The sequence below is a fragment of the Asparagus officinalis genome, chromosome 3 (genome assembly GCF_001876935.1).
Source record: "Asparagus officinalis chromosome 3, Aspof.V1, whole genome shotgun sequence".
In the NCBI taxonomy this organism is placed as follows: domain Eukaryota; kingdom Viridiplantae; phylum Streptophyta; class Magnoliopsida; order Asparagales; family Asparagaceae; genus Asparagus; species Asparagus officinalis.
Genome location: NC_033796.1, coordinates 27,938,016 through 27,958,183, shown reverse-complemented (window position 1 = coordinate 27,958,183; position 20,168 = coordinate 27,938,016).

Genomic DNA, 20,168 nt, shown 5'->3' with positions numbered 1-20,168 from the left:
AAATCTTAGTTCATCAAGAAAGAGTTTTTCAAAATTCAGTTCAAAACAGCAATTGTCCAACACAGTTTCTTTATTTTGACAAACCCGATCTGCTTCTCCTAATATTTTTAGCTCCTCACCGAAAATTTCCTCAAAACTTAGATCTGACTCTTCTTCTTCTTCCCTCGGTCTTTCCTGAATTGAATTATCAGGGGAAGAATGAATTGGAACAAGAATTTGGCTTAAAGGTGTTCTTTCCTGATTATCGACCTGTTTTCCTGACTGTAGTGCATTCATTTGAGTGTCCTTAGGATTGACCACGGGTTGACTCAGAATTTCTCCTTCCTCTACTTCACTTATGGCACTAGCTAGTTGATCAATATGGGTTTCTAATCTAGCTAGGGCTTGAGTGTTAGAGTTAAGTATGAGTTCGGTTGATTGCATAAAGGAGTTCATCGTGTAGGATGTTCCATTTGTTTCGGGGAGCCTAATGCATGAGGGGATTGCATTCCTAATGGGATAGCACATATCATGAAGAACGGGTGGATTAGGATGCTCCATTTCTATGATTGGTTCAAAGCGAATTAATCGATGTGTATTATCCCTAATCCACTGTTGCATACACCAAAATATTTCTTTTTATTTTTTTTCTTAAATTAGTTTTTTTTTTGAGAAGATAAAGAAAAAGAAAAATCCTAACTGAAACAAATCAAAACAATCACTTTTCAATCAACTCTAATTCTAGGGTTTAGCCTAACTCAACTAGACCAGCTCCTAACCAAAAACTCCTACAGTGAAAAGATCAAAGTTTTACCCAGGTAGTTAGCCAGGTAAGGATAGTACTAGAGGGTGATCAAAGATCAATTAAGTACCTCTTTCCTTGCGGAGCGCTTTACGCAACCCCTAAACCTTGCCTTAGACACCAACTAATCTGAGAAAACTTAAACCGGTTCACTTAAGGATTTCTTGTTCCTTATTGAGCTCGAATCCTTAGGGGCCAACGTCTAATGAGTTTTATTAGGCTTGGGTGGTGTAGTGAGGAATTAGTGATTTTTGGGCTAAGGAAAGGGTGATGAAATCCCTCACCTTATCTTGATTATGGGGTTTTGCCCTTAAAAATATTTTTAAGTGTGTGTCAAATCAAGATGCTCAAATCACTTGGTGAATTCCTACACTATATGAAATGCAACCCTATGAATTAAAAGCAACTAAAAAGGATGGAAAAGAAAAATCTTTTTTTTTAATTAGGGTTAACAATCAAACAAATGAGAAGGGGGGATTTGTTTGAATTTATTATCTTGTTAGTAAATGTCAAAGTGAAGGGTGAATTTTATTATGGTCTACGGAAATAATTTTTTTTTTTAAGATCCTAATTGTCACTAATTGTGAGAAACTAACTAAAGGTGTGGAATTGAAAATATAAGGAAGAAGACTTACCACAAGCGAATATCCAATTCCTCAATCTCCAATTCTTGATCTTTAATCTCCAAGTAGTTCTTTCACAATAAACACACAAGTTAAAGAACCAAAATAATTAAAACCTACTTAAGCACCTTCCCCGGCAACGGCGCCAAAAACTTGATGCGGCATAAACATGTACCAAAAAGGTTGCAAGTGCACAACCGTGTCAAGTTATAGTATTTAAGATATCGATCCCACGAGGAAGGTGTTTTGTAGGAGAAAATATAAAATCGGTTCTTATGTTGTGTGCGTGACAAGTAGGAGTGATAAGTGAATGTGATTGTGAAGAGATTGAGAGAGTGAAAATGGTGTGTGAATAGGTGCAAAGTGTAAGTAGAGTGGATTTGAAAAAGAATGAGTATGATCAATAAGGTGAGAAGGAAAAATGAATAAAAATCAAGAAAATAAAAAAAAATCAAGAATGAAGAACAAAATTCTAGAATAAAAGAAAATACAAGAAATTAAAGATGGTGGATTCAATTATAGATATGGGTAATCTACAATTGAACCCACTTCTTAGAAAAGGGTGATTCCCTAGAGGGTTCTAGCCTAAAGGCGAATCAAACAAAATAAAAATAAACAAAAAGAAAAACTAAACCCAAGAGGGTTCTAGCCTCAAGGTGAATAGTATAAGAAATTAAAATCTAACTACAAAATAAAATTACAAAATCTAATTACAAAATAAAATTGCAAGAATTAAATACAAGAAAATAAATCTACTCTATAAGCATGAAATAAATCTAAGGCAAGAGGGTTCTAGCCTCTTGGCTATTTAACAAGAAAAATAAAATCTAACTACAAGGAAATGCAAACCTTCAAATAATTCTCCATCTTCATCTTCATCTTCATCATCCAACAAAGAGAAGAAGAGAAAAATTTAAAGTGGTGAAAAAATTATTATTATTAATTGCAACTAAAGTTACAATTTTGGAAGGCCTTCTCAATTAAGAGTAGCCCTCCTCTCCAAAAGGAGTTACAAAAATTTTCACACCTCTAACCTCTCACTCTCTACCCCTATTTATAGTAAACATCAGTGAATAAGAGCCATTGGATCAAACTTGAGCCCCAAGACAAGCAAAATCAGCCATTGACGCGTGCTACAGTAATCTTGTATCGATGCAGGCATCGATGCAGGTATCGATGCCAGCATCGATGCCCACATCGATGCCGACATCGATGCCCACTATTTCCAAATTCTGATTTCACGGATAGCTTCGTCTCGTCGAGATAGGCGATTTTCATATATTATATGTTAAATTCCGCCTTCCGGATTAGGAGATATCGTCGTTTCTTTGTGGCCAACCATTTTGAATATGATTTCTTTTCATATTGGATTTTTGATTTTCTCCGGCTTCTACAGGCTACACGACTTCATTCTGGGCTTTTGGATAATTTGGAAATTGATTTTCCAATGTGCTTCTTTGTTTCATTTCTTCATTTAATCAATGGGTTTTTGTTGAGAGATGAGAGTTTGAGATTTATTTTTTATTAACCTGCAATTAAAAGATAAAAATAATTATTAGTGGTATATTTATTCATATAAAATAGATAATAAGGGTATAAAATTGTAATAAAATATGATTATCAGACCAGCTATTGGAGTTGATACGACTATAACCACTAAGGGGCTTCTTCACGCGATATTGATGTTGTCTTGTATGTTCAAGTTACGAGACCAACTGATAAAGCCGGTGCGTCAGTGGCTATTGTACTTATAGGATTTTTGACAAATCCTCATCCATCAACGGGTTTGACGTACCTTTACCGATTACTGTTTGAATCAGGCTAGCATGTAGATTATTTAAGTCCGTTCCGTATGTAACATTGTGCTAAGAGAATAAACTCTCTTAGACTTGGTGCTATGATATTGAATATATAGACTTAATCATCCCTCACGGGATGCTCATAGGATTTTTGGCAAACCCTCAACCATCAACGTATTTGACTTACCTTTACCGATTACCGTTTGAATCGGGCTAGCATGTGAATTATTAAACCTGTTTCACATGTAATATTGTGCTAAGAGAATAAACTCTCTTAGACTTGGTGCTATGATTTTGAATACATAGATTTTGTCATTTTTACGGGAAATGACTAACCGACAACGCGTGTTAGGCGTAGACTTATCTCTGATTAGGGCTCAAGATAAATTCCCCAAACATAGATTCTGGTATCTTTTTCATAAAAAAGACTATCTGGCAACGCGTGTTAGGCATAGACTTATCTTTATTTAGGGATTGAGATAAAATTCACCAGACATAAATTCTAGTGTCTTTTTCACGGTAAAAGATTAATCGGCAATATGTGTTAGATGCCTGCTTATCTCTATTTAGGGATTGAGATAAAGTCCCCCATGCATGAAAACATGGATTTTAATGCTATAAAATAGTGTCTTCTCTTGAGACAAAGACGAACCTGGTGTTGGAGAGGAAATTTTTTATATTCTATCTCCTGTTGAAAGAGAAACTCAAAGTGAGATCTCCACTCTGAGAATCGAAAAGATTTAGATAACCCTAACTATTTAAAGGTTTGGTTAACAAATCTGAAGGGGGATTTCTCGTTTATCAAGATAAAATTCCGATCTTGGCCTTAACTCTTTAAAGGTTTGACTAGAGGGGAGATTGAGATGATCCTAACTGTTTAAAGGTATGATCGCCTGATGGGGGTGGAGGTCTTTCGTTTATCGAAAGGGAACTCTGATTTTGGTCCTAATTGTTTAAAGGTTTGACCAAGATAGATTTTGAAATGATCTTAACTGTTTAATGGTTTGATCGTTTAATTTATGGACCTCTCGTTCATGGAAGGAATCGAGAGGGGATTTTGGCTTTGGCTCTTACTGTTTAAAGATTTGACCAAAGGGAGATTGGAACGATCCTAGCTGTTTAAAAGTTTTATTGTTTAATTTGTGGACCTCTCGTTCATGGAGGGAATCGAGAGGGGATTTTGATTGTGGTCCTAACTATTTAAAGGTTTGAGCAAGATGAGATTGAAATAATCCTAACTGTTTAAAGGTTTGATCATTCAATTTGTGGACCTTTCGTTTATGGAAGGAATTGAGAGGGGATTTTAATTGTGGTCCTTATTGTTTAAAGGTTTGACCAAGATGGAAGTGAGGTGATACAAATAACAGTGAGAGTGTCGATTTGCACAAATTACTGTGTCAATACTGTTGGCCTTCTTGTTTTGATGATGTTTAACAAACAATTTACTTTTAATGTTGTTTGTCTAGTGTTTGCGTTTTCGTATTTATTCTAGGCAAACAACGAGTTGGAGGATGGATGGAATAGAGCTTCAACGATCATATCCAATGGAGGTTGGCGGAATGTCGGGTTGAAGCCTTGCAATTCAAAGTTAAAGATCAAGTTCAAGCTTCATCCACGAGATTACCAAGTCAAGCATATTGAAGACCAATCAAGCTTGGGTAATTTAGTTTAGGAGTTTATATTATGTGTGTTAGTACTTTAAGCTCAATCATATACACACATACACGTTTTGGTTTTGTATATATATAGTTATATATATACATATATATTTTGGTTTGATAGTTTTCAAGTTTTACTATGAAACAATTGAATATAATTAGAAAACATATTTTTGTTTCATACTTACATGCATATATATGATTTCATCAACATTAATTTTAGTTAGTTCAATGAAATCATGTTTTAGTGCATTATATGTGTATTTTGATAAAATACTACATTCATTGTTTATAGACTTCATAACAATAGTTTACATCTTTCTTCAAGTCTATAAAATCATTTTGTAAAGTTTCAAAAGTTGGTTTAGGTCAAAACATCAAACTCATGTGTTTACATTTTCATGTTTTGGACTATTTTGTAAAATGATAATATTTTTCATTTGTGAAGTCCTTTTTGGAAACCAGTCATTGTAGCATGTTTATTATCATGTCTACAATATTTCCTCAAAGTTTTATATTTTTTAGAATTTATTTGATATTTTTAAACAGTGTTTTAAAATCAGAAAAACAGTTTTCAGAACCTGGATTTTCATATATCAGTTCACGGTCGACCGTGCCTGAGTCCTTTGCATAGTGGGTAGTAGAAACTTTCGCGGTCGACCACCACGGTCGACCGTCGGCTGAAAATTTCTCACGGTCGACCGCCGCGGTCGACCGTCGAACTCTCTGGAGTTTTCTGTTGTTTTTTTGTTGCTCGCGATCGACCACCGCGGTCGACCACCGAACAAATCATTGCTTTCTAACGGCTAGTTTCCAGAGCCGTTGCTGAGTGGTTTTTTGGTCTTTTTCTTGGCTTTCTCTTGGCTTTGGGGTTTCTATAAATACCCCATCTTTCCTCAGTTCTATTAAGTATCCAAGAATGTTTTAAACAAGTTTTTAAACAAGGGTTTAAGTGTGTTTTTAGTGTTTGTTTGGTTTGAAGATTGTTTTCACAAGTGGAGGAGATCATCTTCTTGTTTGGGCTCCAATCTCCATCTCTCCATCTTGTCATCTATTGGAGAAGTTTTCTAAACTCTATCTAGCTTCACATTTGCTTAGTTATTTGATTATCATTCTTTAAAGCTAGTTTTTATATTGAGTTTAGATTTGATTATATTATCTCATTGTTACATACACCCACTTGAGCTATTGTATTTGCATACATAGTATATTAGGGTTGTGAGAGATTGTAACATTGAGTTGTGCTTAATTGTGTTCTCATCTATTGTAGAGAACAAATTTATATTTATTACATTGTGAGTGGTATAAGGTTTTCGGTGAGCTAGAAAACCGAGTGTGTTGTGGAGTTTTTGGTGAACTATAAAACCGAGTGTGAGGAGTGAACGTTGATTGGTGAGCGTTGAAAACCGACATTGTGAGGTGTAAACGTTATTCGGGTGAACGTAGAAAACCCGGTTGTGATAGTGGATTTCTTCCCGAGAATGGGGAGCGGAGACGTAGGACGGAAGGTCCGAACTCCGTGATCATATTGCGTGTTTGAGTTTTTCTTTAGCGTATTTGCTTTTGCATTTATCTTATATCGCCATTTGTGTATTGCTCATTTATTTCATCCACTATCTTTTAGATTATTGTTTCCCCTTGTGTTAGTTTATATATATCCTTGCATATATATTTCATCATATAGGATATATCTCATTGTTCATATTGCTTATCCAATAGCTTATATTTTTGTTGTATTTTATACTTGCTAGGATAACTTGTTAATTAATTTTAATTAGCATAAAATCGGATTAGATTAGCATAAGATTCTAATCACCCCCCCTCTAGGGTCTAATAATTGGTATCAGAGCTTGGTGCTCTTTGATTTAAGGTCTAATCGTCTTGAGTTAAAGATCCAAGTTAGCTTATTGTGCAAATCTAATTTTGATCTTTATTTGTATCTTGCTTGCCTTTTATATTATGGATATGCATGGTTTAGGTTATGCCATCAATATTACTCCTAGATTAGATAATTTCCCCCATGCCCAATGGTGTGTTAGATTTAAACTTTTTGTTTTGTCTAAACACTTTGATTTATGGGAAATTATAGATGATGCTTATATTGTGCCCACTTTGGAGAAATCCAAGTGGAATAAGAATGATCATCGTATGTTTACAATGAACAATATTTTGTTAGAATATTTGCTAAATGCTTTTAATTCATCTATGTCTAACAAGTTTGTTCATTTTGATAGTGCTTACAAACTTTAGAAATTTATAGAAGCACATCAAGGGGACTTGGAGGTGATTCAACAAAATTTGGAGGATCCGACTTCAAGTTCATACGGAGCATCATGCACACGGCCACTAGGCGATAGCCCTAGTGAGGTTTGCGAGTTCGAACCCGATAATGATTTATCTAGTGATGAACTTGCTTGTGCTAGTGAAAAATTATTACATGCCTTTAACAAATTGCATAAAGATTTTGTTGATTTACAATGCAAGCATGATAATTTAAAATCCGATCATGAGAAGCTAGTGTCCAAATTTGATGTCATTGAAAATAAAAATGCTATGCTTAAAGAAAGCAATGACTTATTAAATTTGGAAAATGAAAATTTGATCTTATCTATTGCTAGCCTATCTCATGCTAAGATTGATGCTATGTTAGAAGTAGAGAACATAAAGAATGATACAGCTTCTTTTATAAATGAATATTTATGTTCTACTTCTAATAAAAATGCATATGTGCCTAAAAATGAAGATTTGAATCTTATGAATAATCGCATTTCATATTTAGATTCAACTTTGAAAATATGCATTGACAACCATAAGAAGCTTATGAATATGTGTGCTAAGTCAAAATCATCCACTCATTATGCACACATATATAGCAAAATTTACAAATGCTCTATTTGTGGCCGAAAAGGTCATTTAGCTAAATTTTTCTATGATGCACATAAACATAAGAATTCTAATACTCCTTGTGCATCTCATGTAGCTTCTTCATCTTGTACACTTACACATTCACATGCTCATTCTCACAAAGTTCATCATAAGCATGCTGGTGTGTTCAAGTGTGATCATTGTGGTCGTTTTGGTCATTTGGCCGAATATTGTTTTGATTTTAAAAAAAATCTTATTTGTCAAATGTTTCTAGTAGACCACATATTTTTAAATGTGATGTTTGTGGTAGAGATGACCACTTAGGAAAGTTTTGTTTTGATTTGAGGAGAGTTTCCCGTTTGCAAAATAATTTTAAAGAACAACCTATGTTTGCAAATAATTCCCGTGCATGAGCTAATGGTCCACAAAAACAAATGGATCTCTTTCATTATTGCTTTGACCGTGTTAGTGCACTAAATGCGCCCAAATGGGTTCATAACCTAAGGGCTTTGAGCTTTAATGATAGGGGTCATGTTCCTAAATCTTTTGGTACCAAGAGTTCTTAGGTACCAAAACAAATTTAATTTTTAAACCAAAAATTTTAGTGTTCTTACTTTTCCTTTTTTTGGTTTTGAAAATTATATCTTAAAATCTTTTGATTATGAAAACAAATTTTTAATTGATCAAATCTTTTGTTTTCATGATTATTTGTTTTGACTTTGATAAGAGGTTTGTGTTCATATAACCCTCCGGATTTATTGGGTGTTTATTCCCAAATCTTGTTTACTGGATGCTAAAATATTTATATGGGTTGATACTAGCTCAATAGCTAGATATAATTTCCTCTCTTGAGTTTTGAAAATCAATGATGATTTCGTTTTATGTTCTTATATGATTTACTTGCGATTTATGATTTCATTGGTTGATTTGTTTTTATTTGAAAACTTTTTACATGATTCTCATGTCTTCCTTCTTGTGATTTCATAAATCTTTTTTATACATGGTTTTTATGTTTTTTGATATGAGACAATATGTTCATCTTGATATATTTATATATGTTCTCATTATCTCTTGAATGTGAGTGATTTTTAGCATATTTTTTATGCTTGCTCACATGTTTGCCATGATCTTTTATTGCTTATATTCTATATGGCTTTTTGATAGGGGGAGCAATCCCTATACATGTTTGATACTCACCTATGCTTATTGATAGGGGGAGCTTTCACTCTCTTCACTCTTTTGTCCCCTTTTTGTTGTTGTCAAAGGGGGAGAAATATTGTGAGTATACAATTCCTCGTTTATATGCATGTGTATTATCTTTTATATGTTCATTTCCTTCATGCATATATATCATTTTTGTAAATTATTTGTCATCATCAAAAAGGGGAAGATTGTTGGCCTTCTTGTTTTGATGATGTTTAGCAAACAATTTACTTCTAATATTGTTTGTCTAGTGTTTGTGTTTTTGTATTTATTCTGGGCAAACAACGAGTTGGAGGATGGATGGAATAGAGCTTCAACGATCATATCCAATGGAGGTTGGCGGAATGTCGGGTTGAAGCCTTGCAATTCAAAGTTAAAGATCAAGTTCAAGCTTCATCCGCGAGATTACCAAGTCAAGCATATTGAAGACCAATCAAGATTGGGTAATTTAGTTGTGTGTTAGTACTTTAAGCTCAATCATATACACACATACACGTTTTGGTTTTTGTATATATATAGTTATATATATACATATATGTTTTGGTTTGATAGTTTTCAAGTTTTACTATGAAACAATTGAATATAATTAGAAAACATATTTTTGTTTCATACTCATATGCATATATATGATTTCATCAATATCAATTTTAGTTAGTTAAATGAAATCATGTTTTTAGTGCATTATATGTGTATTTTGATAAAATACTACATTCATTGTTTATAGACTTCATAACAATAGTTTACATCTTTCTTCAAGTCTATAAAATCATTTTGTAAAGTTTCAAAAGTTGGTTTAGGTCAAAACATCAAACTCGTGTGTTTACATTTTCATGTTTTGGACTATTTTGTAAAATGATGATATTTTTCATTTGGGAAGTCCTTTTTGGAAACCAGTTGTTGTAACATGTTTATTATCATGTCTACAATCTTTCCTCAAAGTTATATATTTTTTGGAATTTATTTGATATTTTAAACAGTGTTTTAAAATCAGAAAAACAGTTTTCAGAACCTGGACTTTCATATATCAGTTCACGGTCGACCGCGCCTGAGTCCTTTGCATAGTGGGCAGTAGAAACTTTCGCCATCGACCGCCACGGTCGACCGTCGGCTGAAAATTTCTCGTGGTCGACCGTCGCGCTCGACCGTCGAACTCTCTGGAGTTTTCTGTTGTTTTTTTGTTGCTCGCGGTCGACCGTCGAACTCTCTGGAGTTTTTATATTGAGTTTAGATTTGATTATATTATCTCATTGTTACACACACCCACTTGAGCTTATTATATTTGCATACATAGTATATTAGGGTTGTGAAATATTGTAACATTGAGTTGTGCTTAATGGTGTTCTCATCTATTGTAGAGAACAAACTTATATTTGTTATATTGTGAGTGGTGTAAGGTTTTCGGTGAGCTAGAAAACCGAGTGTGTTGTGGAGTTTTCGGTGAACTATAAAACTGAGTGTGAGGAGTGAACGTTGATCGGTGAGCGTTAAAAACCGACATTGTGAGGTGTAAACGTTATTCGGGTGAACGTAAAAAACCCGGTTGTGATAGTGGATTTCTCCCCGGGAGTGGGGAGCGAAGACGTAGGACAGAAGGTCCGAACTCCGTGATCATATTGCGTGTTTGAGTTTTTCTTTGACGTATTTTCTTTTGCATTTATCTTATATTGCCATTTGTGCATTGCTCATTTATTTCATCCACTATCTTGTTTAGATTATTGTTTCCCCTTGTGTTAGTTTATATATATCCTTGCATATATATTTTATTATATAGGATATATCTCATTGTTCATATTGCTTATCCTAGCTTATATTTTTGTTGTATTTCATACTTGCTAGGATAACTTGTTAATTAATTTTAATTGGCATAAAATCGGATTAGATTAGCATAAGACCCTAATCCCCCCCCCCCCCCTCTAGGGTCTAACAAATACAGTGGGAGTTTCTGGTATCAAATTACAAGGATTTTAACACAATGGGGTTTGAAACTTCTAATACTATGTCTGGATTCTAGCAATGGAAGTATTGAGTGCATAAACACAGTGGGAGTTTGAGTGGATCAAACCAAAAATAATTTTTAGTGGGCCCACCATCAATTGATTTGATCAGTGAGGGATTAAGCACTCTAAAATTAGACCGTGGGGGTTTCGTGAGGGAAGATTAATCGGATGAAGTCATTGAATCTTATCTCGACGAAAGAGTGCTTGAGAAGTCACAGTGGGAGGTTTTTAATCATCTTGGAAATGATTAAATAGCCAGAGTGGAAGGTTCTTAATCATTCTTTATCATGATTAAGAATTTATTAGTTTTGGGTTATCCTTAAGAATACCATGTGTAGTATTTTCCAGGAACTTCCCATCAAAGGTAGGGAACAGTTTAGCCTCGTATACCAGTGGAAGGTTTGGGAAACAGTTTAGTCTCATGTACGAGTTAGAGGTTTGGAAAATAGTTTATACTCGTATACCTTGTTGGAGTAGATGGAGAAGCAGTTTATACTCGTATACTCTTCGGAGTCTACACCACTCTCAATTAGCTTGTTTTGCCATTATGACGCCGGAGTCAATTAAGGCTTAGATTTTATTTTTAAGGCCAAAGTAAACCTTGGTGGGATGAAGAACCTTCCTGTGGTACACACAGTAGTTTGGATCCGTAATCGTCTTAGCTCCCTCCTGATCTTTAATAGGCGGTAGTTCAATCTTGTCATTGGTGAGGAGGTATCTCAAGATGGCTGGAACTTCGTCATCCTGGAAGGAGTACTCTTTTTGGAGTTTCGGATCTGGAGTTTTTTTGTTATTTCTGAGGTTGTTGTTGAGATGTCTAATTAACATCAACAACAACCACATGCGTTGTCAGTTGGCTTCTCTCGGTCTTTTTTCTTCTGAGGAAGCACTTAACCTGTTCTCCATGCAGTTTTAATTCCTTCTAGGTGGTTGAGGGGACGACCCCCATGACTTCGAGGACATCGAGGGAGAGATTATGATGGAAGGTCTGGAGTATAAACTCCTCTATGATTGGATCTCGGCAGTTCATTACATTGTTTCAGAAGCGCTTGATGAAGTTGTCAACTGACTCTCCATCTTCCTGCTTCTCGTCCAAAAGAGCTCTGATCGACACTTCGGTGTCATTATCGAAGAAGTTGTTGAGGAGCGAGCTTTCCATGTCGTCCCAGCAATTGATGCTCCTCGGTTTGAGATGTTGATACCAATCGAAGGCAGCCCTGTGAAGGATGCTCACGAATGACTGAATTATCAGTGGTTCATTCCCAGAGATCACTCCCAAGTAGGACCTAAAATAAATTAGGTGCTAAGTGGGTGAACCTTTCCCATCAAACGACATGAAGTTAATTAGATTGTACTTCATCGGGTACGAGATTGAATCCCACTCTCTTGGATACTTGTACGGAATGCTCGTTTTCCTCACTTCTTGAGCAGACATTAAGACATTGACCTTATTCTCTAGCTCTTTCATCATCTCGTCGTCACCTGTATCTTTCTTCGGGCAATTTTGAGGACGAACGATGGGATCAGCCTCAGTATTATCATTAGTGATGGGGCCACCCCTAGTGTTGGTATTATTGTTGGGGCCTAGCCCAGCATCTTTATCATTAGGAGAAGCATCGGCATTGATAATGTCCTCTACCTCTGAGTTGCTATCTACTTGATTAGTAGTGTGGCGATGACTGGATTTACTGTGCTGATTTGATAACTCCTGAAGTTGTTGAGCATATTAATCCTTGACCCGCTGTATGACCATCTCCATTTCAATTTTAAAATCTACTTTTTGTTTGACCAATGCTTCTTAAAGAAGTTGAGCCACTTGTTTGGTAGTGATCATGAATACTTCTCGAGCTCGCCCCATGCTAGACATTGTACCATTGGAGGCGATTGCGGAACAAGTATCCAAAAGTTCATCTTTCGAAGACAGTCCCTCATGCATCCTTAGGTAATCCCCATGTCTGATGGCTTCCAACTAGAGCCAAGACATTCATTGGGCTATTCCTAAATTAACTTTTCTTCCTGGAGAAAAGTCGGGATTAGAGCTGTTTGAAGCAATCGATAACTTTCCTTTGTCAACCATGTTGATAGTAACTTCAGGGAATTTGTCCTCTTGATCAGTTGATTTTCTTTTGCAGAAACGCCTTGACTTGAGTTTCAACGCTTTGAAGGGAAGCCTTTGAAATACCGATACCCTCTGTAGAGTAGACTTGGGGCAGCTGCGTTCTGATAATACTGTCCTAATAAGCCTCTCACAAGGATAGTGAGAGTTTGATTCTGGGATACTTCTCTTTCGAGATTTGTTCGTACCCCCAGACTAATAGTACAACTCATCAGTATTATGGCTGGAGCGACCTATCTATTGTTGGTTTGAGCATTCGAGTATAACGTTGTCATTAGACGAACACGTTTTCTTCTGAATATGTAATGCCATGTTGGCATTCGCAGAAGTCCTACATTTGGAATCGCACCATCGTGAAGGTGGAACCTTAACGGGCTCCTGGTTTTTCACACGCACCCCCAAGCGGGTGGTTACGGGAATCAGTTTGTGGGAAGGGTGCTTATGACCCCCAATCTGGATGGTTGCTCGGAAATCATTCAGCGGACCCAAGCGTTCCTTAATAGGAGCTTTGCCTCGATCTTCGGGTAGAGGACTAAGGCGATCCTTTAATGGAATTCTGAACTTGGAGAGATCTACGCTGCTGTAGGGCTTCACCGGAGGTGTGGGAGCAAGAGGAATGTGATCTGAAATTGATGGAGGCTAGGAAGCACCATTGGAGCTAGAGTTGAGTGAGAGACATGTCTGGTGTCTCTTGTCAGGTAGAGGCGCCTTAGCTGCTTTCGGTGCCGTTGTAGGCGCTGTTTTGACCTTTGGTACCCAAACCTACTTAGATCTTGGTGGCTCTTTGACCACCTCTTCTTTTTGTAACTCTTGTGCTTTTCGTACAAGGATTTGAACATGCGCAAGAAGTGCACAGCGCTTCTGGATGCGCTCCTTGAGAGTAGAACGGGTTCGTTTGACATGAACCCATTTATTAGTTGGGGGTTGGGAGGAGTATCCCGGTGCTTGTTGTGGCGACGGCTTAGCCATTTGGAGCTTTTTGAATTTTAAATCCACTCGGTAGAGGATTCCATCCATTTTCTCTAAAGCTTTGGCGAATTGGCGGGCAAGATATTGGCGGTACCTCTGGCGAGCCCTCTTCGTTAGCACTGGTGCGCCCTCGACGAGCAACTCCTTGACCTTTAAGGAGTTATCACGAATGTCAGATCCGGATTTCCTGGAGGCTGGAGAGGAGGCTTTAGCAGTATTCGGGTGAAGATTATCACCCCGAGTCTTCAGGTCCAAAGACCAACGAACCTTCTTCAGGAAAGTGGTCCTCATGCGCTTGCAGGGGGAGGAATATCTAGAGGAGGAGGAGGAGACGTACTCCTCAAACTTCTGTTGGTCGAATTCATACTCGACCTCTTCACAATGGACTCATCACAACTTTAGTCGTTACAATGATCTCAAGAAATAAAAATAAAAATTACAACTTTTTAAAAACACACACAACAGACGTTTATTACCCGCTACTTGCGTGGGATCTTGGCCTGTACCGAGATTTATCCGTGGACTATCGACTGATCAGATCTAATATAAAGGTTTTGTTGCCTCACGAAGGAGATAAGAAACTGAAATAACTATCTTGGCAAAGCGAGATAATCACTCTTCTCAAGAATTGCAGCTAGGTACGATTTTAAGGAAATGGATGAACTGATGCAGATCTCTTGAACTCTTCCTCTTTATACTGAATAGCTCACCGAGATCTCTTTCTCCTCTCTGAAATTCGTGCTCCTCACTCTTCAGTTCGACAGGGCTTCGTCGAGGCTTGAGAATTACGGATCTGTGCAAATGAAGGCCGTAGGACTGTATTTATAGGCTTCAGAAGCCTTGTTTTTAGATAATAATGAACGACTTGATCTTATTATCAGTTGTAACAACTTAACCATGTTTATAGATATCCTCAAATCAGTTGGGGAGGCTCTGGATCAGAATCGGGGCAATTAACAATGAGAAAACGACATAAAATAGTATTTTCAGGGCCAGGATAGTCCTAGCCAGATCAGGATAGTCCGAGCTAGGTTAGGACAGTTCAGGCTAGGCCTGGACAGTTCGGGCCAGGCCTGGATAGTCTCGACCTTGGCCGAGACGTCGTTTTTCCCCTTTTGATTGTTTTCACTGTGGTAGGGATGAAAAAATATTCTAGATTATCAAGCAGAGTTATTATTTTTACCGGAACAAATCAGTTACAAAACTCAAGAGCCATCAAAATCCTATAAAAACCCAAACTACATATCTTTAGTCTACACGCAAACAAATGGCTTTAATCTTGTCCATTATCTTATATGCTTTCTTATCCATTCTTTTATAGTAATTTGTTTATTTGAATTTAGCATAAATAGTTTCTTAAACTTGTCTCATCTGCTAATAAGAAGTTGTCTAGTCATTGAATGCAAACTCACCCATTGTTTTCATTTTTTTTCCAAATGAAAATTAGATAGCTCAAAGTGGGTGGGACATGAGAAGGATTTTTTAGAGAGTGCTTGATGCTAAGAGTTCACAATTATCTTAGAGGTGCTTATGTTGATGTAATAAGAGTTTTTCAACTCATTACAATGATCTTAGTTTTACTTCGAGACTTTTGTATTAACTATGTTTATTTTTAGTAAAATTTTATTGGAAATATGAAAGTGCACCATAGGTTTGGCATGTACTTTTGCACATGTCATCGTTATCATGCATCTCAAAGTATGTTGCACATTTGAGGCGTGATAGCTAATTTTGTGTTAGTAGTTTTGTGATGGTATTGGCGTGAAGTGTCTTGGCACCCGAGACACCTCGGGGTGTCTCGGGCGCAACCGGAGTGGGCGGGTTGTTTTTGTTTTAGACCCTGTTTCCTTGATATAAATAGGAACTTCGTTTCTAGGTTTTTTTGCAGAGTAGAGGGTCTATCATCAACGAAAAAGAGAGAGAGATTTTTTAGAGCAGAAAAAGGTGAGTTCTTGAGGAGAGAAAAGAGAGAGTGCTTGGAGAGATTGTACAAAAAAGAGGTCATCTTCTCTTGGGTAAAATCAAAGCCTCATCTTTGGGATGAGCTTGTGGGTTGTGCAAGTCGTCGGTGTTCTCCATCATAGTGGAATCTCCCTTCTCCCCCCTTCCTCATGGACATAGACAAGTTTGTCGAACCACGTAAACCTCGTGTCTTCTTTATTGTTTTTCTGTGTATTTATCATTGCTTGTCGTTCCCTCGATATTCAGATATAGATTTGATATCGGGAAGAGTGTATATCTCACCTTTCTGAGATATTACTTCTGTTCTTATTTCATATCAAAGCAAGAACATCAAGATTGGCTTGAGTTTTGTGTAAACTCAACCAGAGTTTTCTCTCGAGGTGATTCGCTTTCGCGACGAGTGGGCGTGTCAGCGCCCAACAATTGGTATCAGAGCCCTTGTTCAAATCGGGGGTGGTAAAGCTTTCGTTTGAGGTGGTGCTTAGTTATTGTGTGGTTCACATATGGTGTTTGTTGAAATTCCTGAGAGAAGCGGATTTACTAAAACAAGCGGAGAATAACATCTACCAGTAAAACAGTTAAAGTTAGAAAGTATGAGATTGAAAAGTTCAATAGGAAGAATGATTTTTCTTATTGGAGGATGCAAACGAAAAATTTGTTGATTTTACAGAAATTGCACAAGGCTTTGGCAGGAAGAGAAAATAAGTACAAAGATATGTCTGATGAGGATTGGGAAGAGTTAGATATTAAAGCACGAGCGTCGATTATCCTATGCCTTGAGAGGGATGTAGCTTTCTTAGTGGACGGAGAGGCAACAGCGGCGGATATGTGGTCAAAGTTAGAGAGTATCTTCATGACGAAGAGTCTAACAAATCGGATCTACTTGAAATCTAAATTGTATACTTTCAAAATTAAAGGAAGACTCATCAATCCAGGAGTACATCAACAAGTTTGATAGAATCATATCGGATTTGAAGGACATTGATGTGAAAGTGGAAGACGAGGATCAAACACTTCTGCTACTTCTTTCTTTACCAAAGTTATGAGAACCTGGTACAAACATTAATGCTTGTAGGTGACAATTTAAAGATGGATGAGATTAGAATGTCGCTTCTAGGGGATGATCTTCGAAAAATTATAACTAGTGACATGTATACTAGTGATAACAAGGAGCAAGCATATTGATTGTTTGTAAGAGGAAGAAGCAATGAGCGAGAAAAAGGTAAGGGAGGATAGTCTAGATCGAAATCAAGACCTATTGAAGGAAGATCGTGTTTCAAATATGGTGAGCTTGGGCATTTCAAGATCAATTGTCCTAATAAGAGAGTAGGTGGGAAGAAGAACAATAAGAAAAACGAGGTAAGAGAAGGCAAGAACTAGGCAAGCTATGTCTCGGAGGAAAAGGGAGCAAAAAAGAATACTATTCTGTTACGTACGGTGAAGATATATTTGGTAAGTGGATTCTTGATTCAGGTTGCTCTTACCATATGCGCACAAATAGGAAGTAGTTTACTGCCTATAGGAGTATTGATGGTGGAATCGTATTGGTGGGGAATAACCATGCTTATAAAATGGTGAAGCTTGGTGATATCAAATTCAAGATGCATGATGGAGTGGTCAGAACCCTGACGGATGTGAGGCATATCCCTGACTTGCGGAAGAATCTTATCTCAGTTGGTGCTTTAGACTCTGGTGGTTACAAAATAGTAATATAGAACAGAGTAAAGAAGGTTGTTCGAGATTCCTTAGTAGTGATGAAGGGTATTCATCATGGTAACCTATATACTCTCTCAAGTATGACATTAATAGGAGATGCAACAGTTAGAACTGAAGGAAGTGGTAGAGACCCATGTGAGCACACTCGGTTATGACATAAGCGGCTAGGGCACATGTCAGAAAAGGGTCTAGATCTGCTTGGTAAGAAAGATTTGCTGAAGAACATAAAGAAACCTTGCATGGATTTCTACAAGAATTGTGTGTACGGAAAGGCGCATAGGTTTAGTTCCTGAAAGGCAAGCACAAGAATAGAGGTATATTAGACTATGTGCATACAGATGTTTGGGGTCCGGCTCCAACAACTTCCAAGGGCGGTTCTAAGTATTTTGTCTCGTTTATAGATGATTATTTCAGGTATGCTTAGGTTTATTTTCTTAAGCATAAGAATGAGGTATTCGAGACTTTCAAGAAGTGGAAAGCAATGGTTGAGAACAGAACAGACAGGAAATTAAAGACACTAAGATCTGATAATGATACAGAGTATACAGATGGTGCTTTCAAGAAGTTCTGTGATCAGGAGGATATTGCTCGACACTGAACAGTCAGGTCTACACCACAACAAAATGGAGTCACAGAGAGACTGAACCGTTCACTACGGGAGAAAGCAGTGAGTATGCGATCATATGCTGGTTTAGACAAAGAATGGTGGGCAAAAGTGGTTGTTACAGCTTGTTACATAGTGAATCTTTCTCCACATTCAATATTGGATGGTGATGTATCCTATCGGGTATGGTCAGGGGAGCATGCAGATTATGATAGGCTCAAGATTTTCGGATGTACAGCCTACTACCATGATAACGAGGGAAAGCTTGATGCGAGAGCCAAGAAGGCAATATTCTTCGGGTATGCAGCAGGCGTAAAAGACTATCGCCTTTGGTGTACAGAAACTTCCAAGTTCGTGAATAGCAGAGATGTTACATTTGATGAGAAATTTATGATGTCTTTATCAAAAGCTAGGGTGGCTGAGAATGATGGTGTTGAGACTATTGGGACTTCAAAGTCCTAGGTGATTGACATAGAACCTAAGGACCAACTAGGTTCTAATCGTGTTCAAGAGGAGGACCATGGAGACACTCAGGAAAGGAGTGATGATGAGCTTGAACAGGAGGAGGCTCAGTAAGAAAATGTACATGCACTATAACAACAGCAGATCGAAGACAGTTTGGCTTCCACTAGGCTAAGCCGAGCATACAAGCAGGTTCAGAAGCTGGGGTCAGATCAGCTTCTGAAGCACTATGGGCAAGTAAATGTGATTGAATACGCACACTCGATGGAGGATGATGAGCCGGTCACCTTCAAAGAAGTTATTCGGGATAGGGATAATGAGAGTTGGTTGGTTGCGATGGAGGAAGAGATGGAATCTCTCCGAAAGAACCAAACATGGGAGGTAGTCCCATTGCACGTAAGGAGGAAAGTTATTGGTTGTAAGTGGGTGTACAAGAGAAAGGAGGATCGTTAAGCTCGGCGGTACAAAGTATAAGGCTAGACTAGTGGCTAAGGGGTTTGCATAAAGAGAAAATGTGGATTACAATGAGATTTTTTTCCGATGGTGAAACACACTTCTATTCGGGTGTTATTGAGTATTGTTGCTCATGGTGATCTTGAGCTAGAACAACTCGATGTCAAAATGACCTTCTTGCACGGAGATTTGGAGGAGAAAATCTATATGCATCAGCCTGAGAGTTACAAGGTTGAGGATAAGGAGCATCATGTATGTTGCTTGAGAAAATCACTCTATGGATTGAAACAATCTCCTCGGTAGTGATACAAGCAATTTGACTCCTTCATGCTAAAGCATGAGTTTTTCAGAAGTGATTATGACTGTTGTGTTTATATTCGGAAGCTTTGTAGATGTGATTATATCTATCTTATTTTGTATGTGGATGACATGTTATTGCTTCAAGAAGCAATGTGGAGATAGATAGGTTAAAATCTCAACTTGGTAAAGAGTTTGAGATGAAGGACATGAGCGCTACTAAGAAAATACTAGGTATAAAGATTAGAAGAGAGCGGGCGAATCAGTGATTGTTTTTGAGTCAGAAGGGCTACATTGAGCAGGTTATCACAAGGTTTGGGATGCAAAGTGCTAAGTCAGTGGTGACTCCATTAGATCCACATTTTAGGCTCTTATGTAAACAATCTCCCACTACAATAGAAGAGAAGGCACACATAGAACGTATTGTTGGCCTTCTTGTTTTGATGATGTTTAACAAATAATTTATAACTAATGTTGTTTGTCTAGTGCTTGTATTATCTATTCATTGTAGACAAACAACGTAGTTGGAGGTTGGATGGATTGCGCTTCAACGATGATATCCAATGGAGGTTGGATGAATTGTGGAGTGAAGCATCGTACAATTCAAGTTAAAGATCAAGTTCAAGCTTCATCCGCAAGTGTACCAAGATAGAGCTTCATTGA